The sequence below is a fragment of the Gorilla gorilla genome, chromosome 10, assembly GCF_029281585.2.
Source record: "Gorilla gorilla gorilla isolate KB3781 chromosome 10, NHGRI_mGorGor1-v2.1_pri, whole genome shotgun sequence".
Lineage (NCBI taxonomy): Eukaryota > Metazoa > Chordata > Mammalia > Primates > Hominidae > Gorilla > Gorilla gorilla.
Genome location: NC_073234.2, coordinates 89,702,501 through 89,720,787, shown reverse-complemented (window position 1 = coordinate 89,720,787; position 18,287 = coordinate 89,702,501). Strand labels below are relative to the sequence as shown.

At 37.6% G+C, this 18,287-nt stretch overlaps 1 long non-coding RNA gene across 1 annotated transcript in view; it reads left to right on the top strand.

The window, feature by feature from the left end:
- LOC129525645 (uncharacterized) overlaps window positions 1-18,287 on the top strand; it is a 32,966-nt gene that overhangs the window by 5,913 nt on the left and 8,766 nt on the right. The gene's annotated exons all lie outside the window — the stretch shown is intronic.

The following is an 18,287-nucleotide window of genomic DNA, read 5'->3' as shown; positions in this document are numbered from 1 at the left end:
TGGTGGCTCACACCTGTAATCCCAGCACTTTGGGAGGCTGAGGCAGGCGGATCACGAGGTCAGCAGATCCAGACCATCTTGGCTAACATGGTGAAACCCCGTCTCTACTAAAAATACAAAAAAAAAAAAAAATTAGCCGGTCATGGTGGCAGGCTCCTGTAGTCCCAAGCTACTCGGGAGGCTGAGGCAGGAGAATAGCGTGAACCCAGGAGGCAGAGCTTGCAGTAAGCCGAGGTCGCATTACTGCACTCCAGCCTGGGCGACAGAGAGAGACTCCAACTCAAAAAAAAAAAAAAAAAAAAAAAAAAGAATTACCAAAAATAACTAACTAAATAGTTTTTCGGATTTGTCCTTCTATGTAATGACTAAAACGATGTTAGAATATGCTAGGGATTGCTATCTTCAGTTGAGATTAAACCAAGTAACTTGTCTAAAATAACATTTCAGGTAAGTGATAGGACAGAAATTAAGGATTATATGACCCTAAATTAATGTTCTTCCTATTCTAAAAGGCCTCCTAGCATTCAGTCGGAGAGAGGAAATACACTTAAAATATATACACTATTTTTATCCTATTAATGAACATGAGAATGGGGTGGATAGAAAGTGATGTGGTTGGGGTTGTATTTTAGGCTGATTAGGGAGAGTCCTCTCTGATAAAGGGATGAAGGGATAAAATATGAGATCTAAGTAGGGTAAGCAAACCTTCCCTGATTATAAAAAGGGTAAAGAGAGGAGCATTCCAGGCAAGAGAAGAAATATAAATGCCCTAAGATGGAAGCTTAAGTAACGTATTCAGCTGTGTGCAAAGAGGCCAACATGGCTGGAACTCGGTTGCCAAGTAGGAGATGAATTTAGAGATGTTGCCAGCACCAGATAATCTAGGGACTTGTAGGCCACAGTAATCATAAGAGGAAGTCAGAGAATTTAGAACATGGGATAAGTTGGCCAGAATTGCATTTAAAAGTTTCATTCTGGCAGCAGTGTGTAAAAAATTCTCTGGGAGTGTCAAACAGTGAAAACACCAGAATCAATCAGCTACCACAATCGTTTAGGGACTAGTGGGCAAGTGGTGGGAATTGATCAGATTTGGGACATATTTTCAAAATAGTGCCACTAGGAATTGCTAGTGGTGATTGGAAGGAAATTTTATTAAAAAGAGGGATGTCAAGACTTTTGGCTTAAGCAATTGGGAAAATTAAGGAAGAGTGGTAATGAAAACTTGTAGTATGTTAAGTGTATAATACCTGTTCAAAAACCAAATGAAAGTAGTAGTTCAAGAGGTTGAGGCAGAAAAAAAAGTTACATAATATCAACATATCAATGATATTCAAAAGTATGGGGATGGATGACATCACTAATGGCGTAAGAGTCATGGATAAGTGACGAGGTACTCAATGTTGGAGACTCCAAACTTGAAAAGTCAAAAAAAAAATTAAGAGGATACACAAAAAGAGCCTGAAAAAAAGAAAAAGTTGTTGTTATTGTTGTTGTTGTTGTTGTTTTTAAAGGCAGGACTTCATGTTGTCCCAGGGGTCAAGTGAAGGAAATGTTTTAAGAAAGAGTAATCAATTATCTTAAATGTTAGTGCCATAAAATTCTGAATAATTATTAACCATTGGATTTGGCGACGTAGAGCTCAGTGGTGTTAGAATGAAATTTTAATGGAGTAGTGGAGACAAAAATCTGTTTGAGGCAGGTTTAGAATAAAAAAGATGCAGTGGTAATACAGAGCAATGGTAAATCTTGTAGGAGCTTTGTGGAGATGAGGGATAGGGAAAGAAAGTAAAAGTAGAGGGGGGGATATATCTAAAAGAAAAGTTGTTTGCTATGATAGGAGTATTAGAACGTGATTCTATGACAATGGAAAATATAAAAGAGAACAATTCTGATGAAATTAAAAATAAAACAGAGCAGCAGGAAATAACCTGAATGAAATTCTTAAGCAGGTAAGAGAGATGCTAGTCAATGCATAAGTATATAGATCTCTTAATTTAGTTTTTTTCAGAAAGCAGAACACGAGACAAAAGCATGGCTGTGTATAGTTTATTTAGAAATGTTTCCTGGAAGAAGTAAGTGAGCAGGTAGAATGGGATAGAAAAAAGGAAAAGCCAATAACAGTTGCACCACTGAAGATGTGCTTTTCAAAAAGATCGGATAAAAATACAGAATCTATCCAGAATTTTCTGTTTGCTCACTTTACTCCACTTTAATCCACTGCCTTTCATATCCCCCTATTTAAGGGTCATCTCTAGGGATGTTCAGGATGATGATGGTTATGATGATGATTATAATGATTGTATGTACAGAGTTTAACACACCCTAGGGAACATGACTGATGAATTAATTCAATACCTGATATAAAATGATTTTTCCTTCCAAAAGCTCTACATAATTACCATGAAATTGTGGAATTATCAACTCTAATTATTCACTGAGAACATTGAGCAGGGTAGAAGAAGAGACATTTTTATTTGTTGAGGATGCTCACAGGGGCACTACATGTTTGTCCACTAAGAGAAACTTTTTCTTCAGCACACCTCTGTTAAAACTAACTTGGAAATAGGCTTGCTTGTCTCTAAATACACTTTACAAGAAAGATAAAGCCTATAGAGTTTTATATGTAACAGGAGACATTTCAAATTGTTAGTGTAAGAAGTATATTTATGATCCTGTGTGGGAGTCTAATAATGCCTATTACCTATGATAGATGCACATGGATATTGACTCATTCTGAATTAGTTAGCACCATTAGTCATAAAATCTCACAATATGTCAGAGTATTTGCTTTCGTCTTCACTTTTACTGAAGTACAAGGAGGTTAAGTGACTTGCCAATGATCATCAAACATGTTGGAGAGGAAGCCAAGAATAGATTCTTAAGATTCTGACTCCAAGTTATTTATTTCACCGTACTTATTGACTTTACCTTCTGCTTAGCCATTTGTTGGGCACACTTACAATAAATATAATGAGAAGTGACATTCCAATTTTTAAAATAAAGCTTTACCTTATACCTCTGGCAGAATGAAGACAGAATAAGTTTGCAAGGCAAATGTAGATTTTTGATGGAAGTCTCCTTTTAACAACTTGGATCATTCATATAATTTCTTAAAGTCTCAGTTTCTACATCTGCAAAATCAATGCAGTAGTTTCTTAGATACCGTTTAACTCCTATGTTCTATTTTCCAAGTAGAATATAACTGAAGATTTGGTCATTTTAACTTCATTTGTGAGGTATGTGTCATTACCATTTGGGTTTCTGATCAAATATTCCCCTCATCTATTATGATGAATCCTAAAAGTGCAGATTCTTAGGACTCAGCCGTCAAAAGGCTCCACTAGGAAGTCCCTTGTTAAGTTTATCTCTTCCTCCTATAGTGTCAGCTAATTTAGCTTTCTTAGAGTCTAATAGTATCTTTCCACTACTTCTAGAAATATATATGTCTGTGGAAATCTCAGGTCCACTTTCAGAATTAAATCTCATGAAACAGCTTGCCTGTTTTGTTCATTTATATATGTATATATATATACATATATATACACATATATACACACACATATATATGTATATATATGTGTGTGTGTGTGTGTGAGTTTCTGGTGACTGAAATAGTGTCTAGCACATAGTAACAAAAACAACTTGTATGAATTTATTAGACAAAAAAAGAGCTAGAACTCTGCCCCGTACAGTCTCAGGGATACCATTGGCTTAATGCCCATGATAAAAGCACAAGGCACGTAATAAAATGATTAGATAATAGTAAATATTTCTTAACATCTCACCTCCACTTCAAGGCCCAATTCCCAGAAATTATTTGCTTTATTTTTTGTATGTTTTTAGTTCCTATAAATGTTGCCAACACAATTCTAATGAAAATGTGTGTACCTCTATTTTTGATCTTATCAGTCTCTGCTCTGAAAGACCTGGAAATTGGTTTACTTACCTGATTTGTACATCTGAATACTTTATGAACTTTTTTCTTGTATTAGCAAAATTCTGATTTCTTCTGATGTTTGTCTCCACCTATTCTTAGATATCTATTTCTTGTTATTCCAAATCTAAATATATTTTTTCTTATCTTTGCTTCTTAAAATGAGGAAATTAGATGCTGTTTTTATTTACTTCTAGCTCTCTACACCCAAACTATTCGTTGCAAGTAATTTTGATACAGACAGGAGGCAGAAAAATACGGGGTAGAAGAGGATGGCTCCCCAGCAATAGCCCCACCCTCAAGCCTGGAAACCTGCAGCCCTAAAAGGGAACAGGCATTCCTGTTTTTGCATCCAGATATTGCCTTTTCCAAGACCACTCTGGCCTGCCATGCTCCTATCTTGTGCCCATATAAACCCCAAGCTCCACCAGCAGAGTGGCAGAGTGGTGTGGCAGAGAAGGAGAGAAGAGAAGGAGTGTCTGAACATTCAGAGAAGTTCAGCCAGGGATGGTTCTAGAGGAGATTGGTTAGGGGACAGCCGAACTCAAGGGGAAGATCAGATCATCTTTCCACTCCATCCCCTTTCCAGCTCCCCATTCATCCTACTGAAAGCTACCTCTATCGCTCAATATAATCCTTGCATTCATCATCCTTCAAGTCTGTGTGATCTGATTTTCCCTGGATGCTGGACAAGGACCCAGGTACCAAGAGGTCAGGGTGTAAAAGGCTGTCACCCTGACTCTCCACTGAGCTGGTTAATATTTAGCCATCCACAGATGGCAAAGCTAAAAGAGCATTATAACACTCCTAGACACTGCCATGGGGCCAGAGCCAAAATGCACTCGCCTCGGCTCACCTGTGTTCTCCCCCTCCCATAAGGAGTTTGAGCATGCGGCAGCCAAGTAAACAAGTGACTCCCTTCATGACGGGTCCCCTGAAGGGGCCAAGGGAATTCTCCCATTTTCTCTGTGGTCTCGCTCGGAATCAAGCACGCAGATGAGTACAGATGTGGAACTGTTGAATCTGCCTCTTTTCCAAGACCTTGCCATTCTTCTCTTTCTTTTGGGTGAAAGGAATGTTGGCTCTGTTTCTCTTCATGGGGGTTAGCCATCATATGGAACCAGGACGAGGCCCTAGGGCACCTGAAGGCATCTGGCTGAAGCCATTCCTGGCTGTACTGGATAGCCACTGGACTGGCTACTAGTTCCCAACCACAGGCGGGCATTGGTCAAGATCCCCAGATCTTGCTATGGCATCTCTTCTTTTTTCACAGTTTGAAATGACTCCTATTTCTTCCTTTATAATGTTAAGGGTTTTGCTACAGACAGCAGCAATAATATTAAGTAGAATGAGCATTTGGCCCAACCATCAGAGGTGCGATTCAGAATAACGTGGTTTCCATTTGTTCCTAGAGGTGTGACCCCAACCCTCACCCCAATGGTCACAGGAGTGTGTGCAGACAGGCACACATTTCAGACTTAATCTAAACAGATCCATGCAGTCCCTGAAATACTTTTTTGTCCCAAATTTGATTCCAGGCTTTAGGCTGAGGCCCTAGAGAGGAAAACCAGATCTAAGGGATCCAAAGCCACTAACGGGCACAATGTAAATGTGCAGGACCAATTTCTGCTGACTAAACCCTTGCTTCATGGAAGGAGGCCATGCCCCATGACATGGATGAGGCTCAGGAAACTCAAAGATTGTCAACAGCAGGGGAAATAGGGCATATGTGGGTAGGAGCAGATACTCCCAGCCCCTGGGGCCCCTTGTTAACATGGGTGAAAGCCACTTTGGCACCCGTGGGTGGCACCTGCCAAGGTCTCCAGGACTTGGGGACAAAAAGATGGAAGAGAGAGAGGGGATGCCCACTTTCTCTCCATCACACCCTGAGTTATCATGGAAATAAAGAAGGGAAATGAAGGACACCTTTACTACCCTGTCTTTCAGAATGGACAACTGGCTATCTTTACCATCCCCAGTTTATAATCCTCTGGAGTGTATCCTGAACCGCTGAGACTGCTTTGACCCTCTGACTCTGGAGGAAAAATACCTCATAGCCCTCTGCACAAAGGTTTGGCCAAATTATGACAGACTAGGTTGGCCTCAGGAAGGAATCATTTATTTTGATACCATCCAGAAGTTGGACCTTTTTTGTAGGCATGAAGACAGATGGTCTGAGGCCCTATTATGTGCAAGCTTTCTATACCTTGCAGAGCAATCCAGACCTTTGTCAACAGTGTAGGATCAATTCAGCCCTCCTGTTTGCCATCTCAGGAGAGGCTGCAAGCAGCAATCCCTGGAAGCTAAAGAAATGAATTGGGCCAGGCATGGTGGCTCACTTCTGTAATCCCAGCACTTTGGGAGGCAGAGGTGGGTGGATCACCTGAGGTCAAGAGTTCGAAACCAGCCTGGCCAATATGGTGAAATCCTGTCTGTACTAAAAATATAAAAACTAGCCGGGCTTGGGGGTGGGCACCTGTAATCCCAGCTACTTGGGAGGCTGAGGCAGGAGAATTGCTTGAACCCAGGAGATGGAGGTTGCAGTGAGCCAACATTGTGCCACTGCACTCCAGCCTCAGCGACACAGTGAGACTCTCTCTCAAAAAAAAAAAAAAAAAGAAAAAAATCCCAGAGGCACCGCCAGCAGAGAAGCCAGCTCCCTCCAGCGCCACTCCTCCAGGTCCACCCCGACCTCCTTATCCAGCTTCAGTCTCTCACTTTCCCCCTCCTGGAAGTCCCCACCATAGGCATGCCCCAGTTTCAATCTTGCCACTTGAACAGATGCCTGGTGAATTTGGCCTCAGTAGGGTTTAGGTCTCCTTTTTTCTATAGGACTTAAAACAATTTAAGGGGGATTTTGGCAAGTTTTCAGATGATCCTGACAGATATATAGAAGCTTTCCAGAATTTAACGCAGGTATTTGAACTCTCCTGGAAAGACATTGTGTTACTTTTTGTGTGTGTGTGACAGAGTATCACTCTGTCTCCAGGCTGGAGTGCAGTCGTGTGATCTTGGCTCACTGTGACCTCCGCCTCCTGGGTTCAAGTGATTCTTCTGCCTCAGCCTCCCGAGTAGCTGGGACTAGAGGCATGTGCCACAATGCCCGGCTAATTTTTGTATTTTTACTGGAGACGGGGTTTCACCATATTGGCCAGGCTGGTTTCGAAATCCTGACCTCGTGATCCACCCACCTCAGCCTCCCAAGGTGCTGGGATTACAGGCATGAGCCACCACGCCCGGCCGACATTATGTTACTTTTGAATCAGACCTTGATGAACACTGAGAATCAGGCCAACTTGCAAGCAGCAGAGAAATTTGGGCATGAGTTTTTTTTTTATCACATATATTATCAGGGAATGGGCGAACTTTATCCAACTGGAAGAGATGCAGTACCAATGAATGACTCTGGATGGGATCCCAACGATAAGATTGGAAATTGGAAGAGGAGAAACTTTCAGGTGTTCATAATGGAGGGCTTACGTACGACCAGGACCAAGCCTCTCAATTATACCAAGTTATCCATGATAGACCAGGGATGTGATTAGAATCCCACTGCCTTTCTGGAAAGGCCAAGAGGGGCCTTGGTAAAGCACACCTCTCTATCTCCTGATTCTGTCAAGGGACACCTAATCCTGGAGGATAAATTTATTACTCAAGCAGCACCTGATATCAGGAGGAAGTCACAGAAACAGGTCCTGGACCTGGATAGTACATTAGAGGACCTCCTGAAAGTGGCCACCTTGATCTTTTACAATAGAGATAGGGAGACACAAGAAAGAGACAGAAGCTTTGATGGCCATCATACAAGCCCATAAGCCCCATAATTCTCAGGGTACACCTATTAACTGCTACAGGTGTGGCAAGAACAGTTATCTCTCTTCTAAAATTTAACTGCTCCCATAGAAGGTTTAATTTCTTTCACCAGGATGAAACATCTTGGGGTACAAATTGTTAGTATATTTTACTGCTTATTTCTGTAATATTTGTCACTAGATTATTTTCTTGTATAATACACATGTTTAACTCATGCGTACTTAACCTTATAAAGCTTGGTTTTTTGTTTGTTTGTTTGTTTGTTTGTTTTTTCTCTCACCTAGAGGCTATCAAACTCCAAACGGTCAGTCAACTGGAGCCTCAGATGATAGCTCCCTTTTGCCAGGGACCCGCAGATAAGACCTCTGGGAGGAATCTGACTGCCATTTTCCCCAAAACAATGCCCTGTCAGCAGGAAGTAACTAAGATTGGTTGTTGTCCATATTCTAATGGGAGTTCGATGTGCCTCTTCAGAGGGAAACAATGATAGAGACAGGAGGCAGGGAAATACTGGGTAGAAGAGAGAGGTTCCCCTTCCTGTGTCCATGTGATCTCATTGTTCAATTCCCACCTATGAGTGAGAATATGCGGTGTTTGGTTTTTTGTTCTTGCGATAGTTTACTGAGAATGATGATTTCCAATTTCATCCATGTCCCTACAAAGGACATGAACTGGGGGGAGGGAGGAGGGATAGCATTGGGAGATATACCTAATGCTAGATGACGAGTTAGTGGGTGCAGCACACCAGTGTGGCACATGTATACATATGTAACTAACCTGCACAATGTGCACATGTACCCTAAAACTTAAAGTATAATAATAAAAGAAAAAAAAATAAAAAAAAAAAAGAGAGAGGATCCACAGCAAAGGCCCCACCCTCAAGCCTGGAAACCTGCAGCCCTAAATGAGAACAGGCATTCCTGTTTTTGTGGCCAAATGTTGCCTTTTCCAAGACCACTCTGGCCTGCCGTGCACCTATCTTGTGCCCATATAAACCCCAAGCTCCACTGGCAGAGCAGCAGAGTGGTGCAGCAGAGAAATAGAGAAGAGGAGAAGCATCTGAACATGAAGAAGAGTTCAAGCTGGGAGCAGTGGCACATGCCTGTAATTCCAGTACTTTGGGAGGCCAAGGTGGGTGGATCATTTGAGGTCAGGAGTTCGAGACCAGCCTAACTAACATGGTGAAACCATGTCTCTACTAAAAATACAAAAATTAGCCAGGTGTGGCAGCAGGCACCTGTAATCTCAGCTACTTGGGAGGCTGAGGCAGGAGAATCACTTGAATCTGGGAGGTGGAAGTTGCAGTGAGCTGAGATCACACCATTGCACTCCAGCCTGAGCGACAAGAGCAAAAACTCTATCTCAAAAAGATTGAAAAAAAAAAAAAAGGAGCTCAGCTGGAGACAGTCAGAGAGGAGATCATCCACAAGATGGCCAAACTCCAAGAGAAGATAATCTTCCCACTTCATCCCCTTTCCAGCTCCCCATCCATCCCACTGAGAGCCACCTCCATCACTCAGTAAAATCCCTGCGTTCACCATCCTTCAAGTCGGTGTGACCTGATTCTTCCTGGATGCTGGACAAGGACCCAGGCATCAAGAGAGCAGGGTGTAAAAGGTTGTCATACTGCCGTGGGGCTGGAGCCAAAAAGCCCCCACCCTGGCTAACCTGTGCAGTGTCCTCTCATAAAGGGTTTGCGCACATAGCAGCCGAGTAAATGAGCCACCCACTTCGTGAGGGGTCCCATAAAGCGGACAAGGGAATTCTCTCGTCTTAATTTGTTTTTCAGTGTGAAGATATGTCTGCTCTTTGTTGCAACAGCTCCATTCCACCTTTATGAATGTTTCTACTGCAATCAGATTCTAGTTACATTCTGCAAATGGGGGCCGTTAATAGGAAATGGAAGGGATACATTGTATTTTTCTGCCTCTGGTAGTAAACATGGTATATCTTTTTCCAGTCTTTTAACTTTCCTGCTTTTTGTATTTAAAGTGTTTTTTTTCTTATTGATAGCATATATTTGGATATTGCTTTTTATGCCGTCTGACAAATTCGGCTTCTAACTACAGTATTTTGCCCACTTATAGTTAACATAATTATTGATAAAATTAAGATTTAACCAACCACTTTCCTATTTATTTAGTTTTGTCTCATAAAGTGAGTGTTCTAATTTCTTAAAAAATGTGTAGAATTGGCATTATTTCTTATGTTTTTGGTAGAATATGCCAATAAATCCTTCTAGGCCTGATGTTGAACTTGTAAAGTGTATTGTAAAGGAATGTTTAATTAAAAATATAATTTCTTTAATGTATTTAGGCCTATTCATACTTTCTGTATTTTAAAGTCCACTTTGTCAGTTTATGTCTTCTAAGGAATTTGTCTATTTCGTCTAAGTTGTTAAATTTATTGCCAATAAGTTATTTATAATGTTTCCTTTTACTGGCTATAGTATCTATATTATCATTTACTGACTATAGAATGTATACTGATTTTTTTTCTTTTATTTCAGATACCAGTCATTTTTTTTCCCTCTGGTCAGTCTGCCATAAGTTTTATCAATATTACTGATCTTTTTTTTTTAACTGCTTTTGGTTTCATTGATATTCTTTATTAATTTTATATTTTTTATTATACTAATCCTTGCTTTTATATTTATTATTTCTTGTACTTAACTTTATTTTCATTTAATATTTTCTTCCATTCTCAGCTATTTTGGGTAAAAACTTAAGCCATGGATTTGAGATATTTCTATTTTACTTACATAACTTGTAAATCTATACATTTTACTGAAAGCACTCATTTTTGTGTATCCTAAAATTTTGATTTCTGGCTGGGCATGCTGGCTGGCTCATGCCTGTAATCCCAGAATTTTGGAAGGCCAAGGCGAGAGGATTGCTTGAGCCCCGGAGTTAAAGACCAGCCTAGGTAAAATAATGAGAACTCATCTCTACAAAAAATTAAAAATTAGCCAGGAGTCATGGTTCCTGCCTTTGGTCCTGACTACTGGGGAGGCTGAGGCAGGAGCATCACTTGAGCATGGGAGGTCGACGCAGCAGTGAGCTGTAATCATGCCTTTGCCTTCAAGCCTAGATGACAGAGTGAGACCCTGTCTCAAAAAATACATATTTTTTTATATATTTCTCGTGCTTTCAGTTTCACTCAGGTTAAAATGGCTTATACTTTCCATTGCAAGGTTTTTTTTTTTATCCATGTTTCATTTAGGTTGTTGTTTAATTTCAAGGTATATAGGAATTTCCAGATAACTTTATTGATTTCTAGTTTTTTTAATGTATTGATTTATAGTTTAATGTCCTAGTCAAAGGACGTAATTTGGACTTTTTTTAACAGAGAATTTGAAAACATTGAATACTCAGCTATTGCTGGGTGACATGTTCTATAAATATCAATTAGATCAATTTTCTTTTTAATGTCCTTTTAGTGTTCTATATTTTTACAGATTTTCTGTCTTTTTGTTAAATCTAAAACCAATAGAAGCATGAATGTTGAAAACTTAAATAATAACTTTCCTCTCTCCTCTCCTTCTGATATTCCAAGTATACATATTTAGGTCAGTTGGTGGTGTTACATTGGTCACTACAGCTTCGTTCATTTTTATCCATCCTTTTTTTCACCGTGCTTTATTGTGAATATTTTCTGTTTCTACATTATTATGTATAGTGAGCCCATGTTCTGCAGTACCTAAGCTGCTTTCAAGTCCATTCTGTGAATTTTCATCTTCGATGTTGTACTTTTCATCTATTAGAAAGTTTATTTAGGCCTTTTTTATAACTTCCATTTCTCTTTTCAATATGTTCATCTTTTCCTTTAAATACTTTACCTAATGATAATAGATATTTCAGTGTCCTTGTCTGCTAACTCTATTTTATTTTTTCTTTCTAGGTGTGTTTTCATTAACAAATTTTTTTGTCACATTTTCCTGCTTCTTGCTACGGCTAGCATTCTTTTAAATTGTATTCTGAACATCATGACTCCGTGTCTGGACATCATTTTCTTCCTTTAAACAATGTTGAGCTTTGGACTGATAGGGAATTAAATTACCAGTGATTCTATTTGTTACTTTTGATACATGTTTTTAATATTCATTTGGTTGATTTGGGGTAGCTTTTATTAAGTCTACAGTTTGGTTCCTCTACTAAGGAGTGTCTTTCTGTGGTCTGTACTGAATGTCCTTTATGGTTAATAAGAACTCTTGTCTCTGGTTAATTGAAATTTGAATCATTTGACTGTATGCATGTGGTTCAGCTCACAGCTTTCTGGTTGCTCTGCCTTGTGGAGTTTCACCCCATGTTTCTGCAATTTAGTACAGTCAGGCATCACTTAACAATGGATATACATTCTGAGATGTGTATCATTAGGTGACTTTATCATTGTGTGAATATCATAGAGTGTGCTTACACAAACCTAGATGGAATAGACTACTATACACCTAGGCTATGTGGTATAGCCTATTGCTACTAGGCTACAAACCTGTACAGCATGTTACTGTACTGAATACTGCAGGTGATTTCAATACAATGGTATTTCCATATCTAAACATAGAAAAGGAACAGTAAAAATATGATATTATAATTTTATGGGACCACCATTTTAAGTGTCATCCACTGTGGACCAAAACATCATTATACAGTACATACCAGTAGTTGTGATGGTTAATTTTATGTGTCAAAGTGGTTTGACTAGGGTACCCAGTTATTTAATCAAACACTAGTAAGTGAAGGTGTTTTGTGGATGTGGTTAACATCTACAGTCAGTTGATTTTAAAATTACTCTTGATAATGTGGGTGAGCCCCAACCAATCAAATTGAAGGCCTTAAGAGTAAAAACTGATGTTTTCTGGAGAAGGAAAGATTCTACTCCATGCCTGTAGCACCAACAACTACTTGAGATTTCTGTCTGCCAGCCAATTCCTTAAAATGTCTCTCTCTCCCTCTCTGTCTCTCATTGGCTGTGTTTCTTTAGAGAAGTCTGACTAATTCAGTAGTCAATCAAGAAGCACAGGGATAAGGAATGGAAATTTCTGGAACTTTTTTAAAAGTAGGACTATTCAGCTCCTCCTTTCTGGAATTTAGCTCTTCAACTTTCAAGTGCCACAAAATCTGTGAAATCCAATCTCTGGCTTCCCAGTTTAACAAAATGGCACTCTCAGACTTTTCTTTCCTGATTCTTGTTTGGTAATGTGCACCAGGCAGGATTTGGAGGAAGTCATAGGGTTTACATCATTTGTTTCTTTTCTTTCATTGATCACAGTTCCACACTGCCAGTTGTCTAATGACTGAAAGCAGCTGTTTCATATATTTTGTCTAGTTTGTCCAGTTGTTTATGATAGGAAGTTGAATTCAGTCCTTCTTACTCCATTGTGGTCAGAAGCTTGTCTCTTCATCATTAATAAGGCAAGAGCTCAATCAACTAACAGTCTCCATTTTAAAATGGAAAAAATACATTTTATTAGGAAACAGATATTTATTGTTCTGTTTTCAGCAAACTAGAGATAGAAAAATTTTATATAAATGCACTTTCCTTCATATGTTTGCACTGCAATTTATTTTCACACTGAAGTAGCCTTCCATTTTGACATGAGCTAGTATGTAATCAATATTTTCTGTCTTTTGCTGTCTTGATAGGGAGTCTGAGTAAACCTTGGTCCACTGAAAGGTCACAATCTATTATTTGTTTAATATGTTATTTTATATGTGCTCAGAACCATGATCTTTGGGCATTCTTGACAAATGTATGTAATAGACCTCTCATCCCTACACTGTGACTTGGGCTGGTCACAAGAAATTTTATAAATTTCTTTTATTGCTTTAGGGCATCAGCTCACCATAGATTGAAAAACAATCCTTTCAGAGCCTAATGTTATAATTCCCATTCCCTCCTCTTCTTACCACTTTTCTGGGCTAAACTAGTTTATTCAGAACTTTTCTTCCTGTGTTCACATGCTGCTGCTCCTTTTCTTCTTTTATTGATTCATTTCAGGTCTAGTATAACTGGAAAATTATTCTTTTCACAGCATTACATTTTTGTATTATTTTTTCCATTTCAGTAAGTATATGATGGATATAAGACTTAGTTTCCTTTCCTATGTAATAATGATTGAGTTGCACATAATGAACAAATAGAAAATGGTTTATATAAAATAGCCTAATGGAAGCGCTTTTCCTTGTTTAAAATACACAGTATCTTCCATTTTTATGTCTATTTGATGCTATTTCTCAACTCTCAATTTAGCTTTCCCTGGTGGGAGTCATCATTACTTGCTCTTGGCAAGCAGAAAGATTGCAACATAGTCATTTAGTTTCTCCCATTTCCTTTATCCCATATTTTTTAAGTCACCCCTGTAATGAGATGGTCGTAAAGCTATTTCGTTTGCATTCTCCAATTCCATTTTTTTTCTCTTCTGAACTATTATCCTATGAACCTTGTACTCTATTTGAATCCCAGGTTAAAACTTTGTGTGTTAGCTATATGTATTCTCTCAGTCATGACCAGAGTAGCTGTGTTTTGGCTAATATTTATGCATCCTGAAGAGTGTAGTTATTGTATAACCCTGATTTGTATCATATTAATACCTCTCATATTTATGTTAATATTGTTAGAAAATAAAATCAATCCATGGGATTTAATGTCTTCATTATCTGTTGCATTACTTTTAGTTTTATGGTTATCTTATCAAAAATAATAAATTCATTGAAGACACTCAAAGAACATTACTCAAAAAATGTGTTACTTTATTTTGCTTCCTTAGCACCTAGGGTGGTGAAAATGGCTAGTCAATAAATAGTATTTGTCTGAAATCAATGAGGTTATTTAAAGCATTTTCAAATGTATGTTGGAAATGGTATGTTGTGATTTTAACATATCATCATATTAAGAAATAAATATTTTATATTTGGACTCTTGCTATTCTTATTTTTTTTCTTTATCACACAAAATTTCAGTTGGCTGACAATCATTTTAATACAAAATCTGAAATCATCTTCTCCCTGAAACTCTGCCATTGTTGAACTCAAGACTTTTACATATATTGCCTAAAATAAATACTTCTCTCTCTAGGTAAGTTTATTTTCATCAGAATTTTTCTTTTTTAATATCTAATTTAATTTACCATGGTTAAGTCAAAATCTGTGAAGACATGGGGATCAATGTTATCATCTTTTTAAAGTTTGGAATATCCATTTTAGCTCACTTAAAATAAAACTACCCCATTCATAAAATATAGCACTCTATTATTTCCTACTCCCAATTCTATAACAAGAGATTTGGATACTTTTGGTTTAAAGCTTGCCATCATTGTGTTATTTTTATAATATTAAAAAGTATTTGGCAAAAACTGACTTTGATATTATTTACATAGCATTATCTGAAACTATATATTGTTTAAACAGTCTATTCAGTTTTTGTTCTTAATGCTGCTTTTAAGAGTATTTTTTCAATGTTAAAAGTTTTCTTATATTCTTTTTATTCATAAAGATGATAATAGCACAGGCAGGTAAGTAAACTTAACCTGAAAATACAAAATATCTAAAAAAGTGTTACATTAGTCAAAGTTTTAAGAGAAATGTGCATATTATATTCCTTGATTATCTTTAGGTACACCAAAATAGGGAGCCTCCACTTAGCCCTTGAAATGCTATGATTATTCCTCACCTGTTGTGTCACCTCTGACTTCCATCATCTGTTATAAATTATATGTATTAAATATTAACAGCAAATTCAGGGACCTGTGGACCTTTTACTGGTATTTATGTGTTACTTTTAATTTTTATGTGACTATTTTTACAATTAGATACCTAAGGTCATTATCTCCTTGAGCACACTCTTTTTGTCACACATTTACTTTCTAACCTACCTCTGTCTGATGTTGTTTCAATTGGTACCAATATTGATCTTATTTTATAGCTTGGCAATGAAATACTACAGTTTATTGCATGTCTAAATTTTTGAATGATGTCACTTATAGAGAGATTGTATCTTCTTACTGATATTACATTTCTTTATTTGAAGATGGGTTATATTTTTCCTGTTAAATAATTTTTTTCACTTGTTAAATTATTTGGGATGAACACATGACAGACACAATCAGATAATTGAGCTTAACTTTAATCTGCTACTACTTCTGTTAATTTAACACATATTTAAACATTCCTGGCCTCTTGCATTGATAAAATAAGTTGGTAGACTGGATTGTCTACCAAGTTTAGCTTTCAGTTTCTATAACCTAGTTTTCTATTTCACATATTCTATTAGATAGAAATTGTACATAAGAAATATTGGTCATATGAGAAAGGATTCATCTAGGCTAGACAGATTATCATTGGCAGAAGAGTAAAATGGAGCATAGTGGTATAAACCAGTAATAGACGTGTTGTTTTTCCATCCTGGGTCATTGTTATTACACAGATCATATGTGCTTACACTTCATCTCCACCCCAAGTTTTTCCACCATTTAGATCACGCAGAAGAGATTATTCAACAAGCTGGCCTTTAGTTTTTTGGGAAACTTTAGTCTTATAGATTTATCTTCCATTTCATCAACTTTTCCTATGACCATAGTCACACTCTAGAGCATCAGTCTTTAATAGTGTTTAATCTCAGAAATTGTGACAAACATTTGGCTCCCCAAACACAGTCTCTAAACTTTTCATTTTCCTTCTCAGCTACTGTTACAGAAAATGTTCTTCCTCTTATATATGGTTTTTTTACATATTATCTTTTTTGGATATCCTCCTAACCCCACGTATATGCCTAAATTCTACAGTGAAACACAGTCTCCAATCTTTCATTTTCCCTCTCAGTTACTGCTACAGCAAATGTCCTTCCCCTGGTATCTTGTTTTCTTTCATAATATCTTACTGGGATTTCCCCCTTACCCCAAATATATGCCTGAATTCTCCAGTGAAACTCAAAACCTAGAAGTATGTAACGTTAGCCTTCTTAATGCCTGCATTCAGATTGCTGAGCCTTAATGGATGCATACAGAACCCCCAGGTAGATCAATAGAACGGTTCATTTCTAGTCACTAGCATCAGTGCCCCTGTGATGACTTGTGCAATCAATGACTTAAAATAACTTTTACAGCTTTGTAAAACTGTCCATTATTCTCATCACATTCTACACCGTTAGTCGAAACTCACACTTTCTCTTCAGACAGAAAAGAGGAAATATAAGAAATAAATTAGTTCAGATTCCCATTACTAATCTACAAACCAGTATATATTTTTACACCTTCTCTATTCTTTTCTTTCTGCCACAATACTGGAGTTGTCACTCTTCCTTTCTAAAAATAAAGTGTTTAAATTGTTCTTTAGATTATTTCATTCCCCTTCCCTTTCTATCTAATATCTTAAGCTGTTAAAATGGGACTAGCTCTTCTCATCTGTATTTATACATATTAAAAACATTCCAATACGACAAAAAAAGGCCTCTATTTAAGATACCTACAACTTCAGATAGACTTTTATGTTCTTTCTTCAGCCTAATTTTCTGAAACCTTTGTTTCTATTTAATTGTCTGTCATTTGCACATCTACCATTCAACTGAAACCACCCTGGTAAATGGCTCCAGTGACCTCCACGTCACTCTGATGCAGTGGCCACTTCTCAGTCTTCTTGTGTAGCCTCTGACTGTCTTTCTGAATAAATGATATGCTCATTGACACAATATCTTCTCTTTAAATTTGATCCCACATTCTTCAAGTATTTTTCCTACTTTTAAAATTCCTTCCATTGGTTTATATGTGTATACCATCTTTCAACACCGAATTTCCTCATGCCTTCTTTCTCAACTCTATTTTCAATTTACCGTCTTTCATGTTTTACCATGTCTTGCCAAAGCTAGGAAGTATGTATTTCTAGTATGTACCCTTTTGAGCTTCAACTGTGTCTTCCTGTCTATCTGATCTATCTATCTGTCTATCTATCTATCTATCTATCTATCTATCTATCTATCTATCTATCTATCTATCTATCTATCCATCTTTACCTATACATCCATCCATCGGTATAATTTATACTGAACAAGCAAAAAGTTTATTAAGCTGGAGTTTCTCTGAAATTCCCAGAGGTGTAAAATGAATTATTTTAAGGTAGCACTCTTGTTCTCTTTCTAACCTCTCAGTTACTCCTTGCCATAAGAAAAGAGAGTTATCTGATCAGTGATTTTTGAAGAAAGAACACATCATGCTTAGTTCACTTTTTTTCCTTTACTTTTATTGTGTCACCTTTTTCAGTATGCTATTTTTCATTTAATCTTATGGTATACTCAGTTGCTTCAATCAGGAAGATAAAAGTTGATTTCATCTTTTTCCTCACTCTGTTTATCCCTACATGGCCTGCTAACCCTCCACTTCCCCAAACTGTCACTGTCGTCCTTCTATTTCTGCTTTCCATCTCTCTTTTCTGACTTCTATACTGGTATCATAATTGGTATTCCCTCGTCACTTCTTGCATCCTGTACAGCTCTAATTGATCTTCTAAAATGTATAGTTTTGTCACATTATTATTTTAAAAAGTCTTCCAAT